General features: G+C 46.6%; 1 pseudogene; it reads left to right on the forward strand.

Annotated features, from left to right (window-relative positions):
* The first annotated feature begins 452 nt into the window (after window positions 1-452).
* On the forward strand, window positions 453-851 carry LOC110290439 (annotated as a pseudogene).
* The last annotated feature ends 1,714 nt before the right edge of the window (window positions 852-2,565 follow it).

The raw sequence follows: 2,565 nt of genomic DNA on the forward strand, positions 1-2,565 counted from the left end.
CCCCTTCTTAAATAAACCATCTAGAATGGTTTCAATCCATAAAGGCTTTGTTCTACTGCATGTTAGCCACATTAACCATGCTATAAGGAGAGTAAGAAGGTCTGTAGGGTTCCCTTTGTGAATTTGGCTGTTAAACCACAAAGACTTAATTTTATTACCCACTGGATTAAAGACTTACACCCTCTCTGGGATGTTTTAAAGGCCACAAGTACCACTACAGCTGTGAACTCAGGTGTAGTGGCTATTCCTGGTTGTCAACTTGACTGTATCTGGAATGAACTACAATCCAGAATTGGAAGGCTCGCCAGTGACCCTAATCTGGAGGCTGGGAGATAGACGTTTCTGACCTGGATCTTGGTATGGAGATCTTTAGGCAATAGTGGCTATGGATTCCAGAAGATTAAGATAGGGAGCTCTCGAACCAGACTGCTTCAGCGGCGAACAACGCCGAAATGGCCAAGATTAAGGCTCTGGACCTGCGCGGCAAGAAGAAGGAGGAGCTGTTGAAACAACTGGACGATCTGAAGGTGGAATTGTCCCAGCTTCAGGTCGCCAAAGTGACAGGCGGCGCCGCGTCTAAGCTCTCCAAGATACGAGTCGTTCGCAAATCTATCGCCCGAGTCCTCACTGTTATTAACCAGACTCAAAAAGAAAACCTCAGGAAATTCTACAAGGGCAAAAAATACAAGCCCCTAGACCTGTGACCTAAGAAGACTAGAGCCATGCGCCGCCGGCTCACCTAGTACGAGGAGAAGCTGAAGACCAAGAAGCAGCAGTGGAAGGAGCGGCTGTATCCTCTGCGCAAGTATGCAGTCAAGGCCTGAGATGACAAGGACAATAAAGTTCGAGACTGAAAAAAAAAAAAAAAGATTAAGATAGGGAGATCTCCAAGTTCAAGGTCATCTAGGATTAAAGGTGTGGTGGCACATACCTTTAATCTGGGCTACACCTTCTGCTGGAGACTATATAAGGACATTGGAAGAAGGGAGTCTCTCTCTCTCTTTCTCTCTCTCCACGCCCCCCTCTCTCCTTCACCTGCTTGCCCTGTGGGACTGAGCAAGCCAGTAAAAGCAAACCAGTAAAAGCAAGCCAGTAAAGAACATCCCTCCATGGCCTCTGCATCAGCTCCTGCTTTCTGACCTGCTTGAGTTCTAGTCCCGACTTCCTTTAGTGATGAACAGCAATGTGGAAATGTAAGCTGAATAAACCCCTTCCTCCCCAACTTGCTTCTTGGTCATGATGTTTGTGCAGGAATAGAAACCCTGACTAAGACAAATTGGTACCAGCATAGTTGGGTATTCCTGTGACAGCCTGACCATGTTTTGGGGAGGACCGTGGAAGGACTTTAGAACTTTGGGCTAGAAGATCTATTCGGTGTTAAGAGCTCTGTGGGATGTTGTGTAGGAGCTTGGAAGATAATGTTGAGAACAGTGCAGAAGATAGAGGCCTGGCTTGTGAAATTTCAGAGGGAAGATTAAAGATTCTTTTCAGGGCCATTGTTATTTTGATTGTGAAGATTCCGTGGTTCTAGTTAGCTGGGGCTGAAGAATCAGCTGTGATTAACCAGAATTACTAAAGTGAAACTTTTGCATTACTGGGACTATTGATGCTGGTTAGCTGGAGCTAAGAAATTAGCGGTGATTAAGAAGAGACCAGCATCATTGAGGTGAAATCTTCTGGGAAGTGTTTCCTGAGAGCACAAAGAGGCTGTGTTCCAGAGATAGCCAAGGTTGTACCTCATGCTGCAGTGGGACTTGGTAACGTGTAAGAGTCACCCAGGTGGTACTGGTTTTGAAGGCATGAAGGGATTACGCAGAGCAGCTGAGGCTTGGCACTGTGAGAGGCCATGGAAGGCCATTGGTGAAGGTGCAGCCTCAGTTGCAATTGATGGCCCAGGATTGAAGGGGTCATGCAAAGGAGTTGAGACTTAGCACCATGAAGAAAGCCTATGAGGGGCTATTGTTAAAGCCAAGTTGCAGTGGAAGACAGAAGCATTTTGGAGATGCCAGTGCCATGGGATTTGCCTCTCCAAGGCTGTAATTAAAGGTGTACACCATGCCTGGCTAGTTTTATGTCAACTTGATACAAGCTAGAGTCATCTAAAAGGAGGCAACCTCAACTCAGAAAATGTTTTCATAAAATCCAGCTGTAGGAGATTTCCTTAATTAGTGATTGATGGGGAAGGGCCCAGTCCATTGTGGGTGGTACTATCCCGGGGCTGGTGGTCCTAGGTTCTATAGGCAAGCAGCCTGAGTGTCTTAGGGTTTCTATTGCTGTGAAAAGACACCATGACCACAGCAACTCTTATAAAGGAAAACATTAAATGGGGCTGGCTTACAGGTTCAGAGGTTCAGTCCATGATTGTCATGGCAGCAAGCACAGCAACATGCATACAGATATACAGCGTGTATGCTGGAGGAGCTGAGAATTCTGCATCTGGATCTGCAGGCAGCAGGATCCAGAAGAGACTGCTACACTGGGTGTGGCTTGAGCTTCTGAAAAACTTAGAGCCCATCCCCTAGTGACACACTTCCTCCAACAAATCCACTCCAGAAAGGCTACACC

This window comes from Mus caroli, chromosome 2, assembly GCF_900094665.2.
Source record: "Mus caroli chromosome 2, CAROLI_EIJ_v1.1, whole genome shotgun sequence".
NCBI classification, from domain to species: Eukaryota; Metazoa; Chordata; class Mammalia; order Rodentia; family Muridae; genus Mus; species Mus caroli.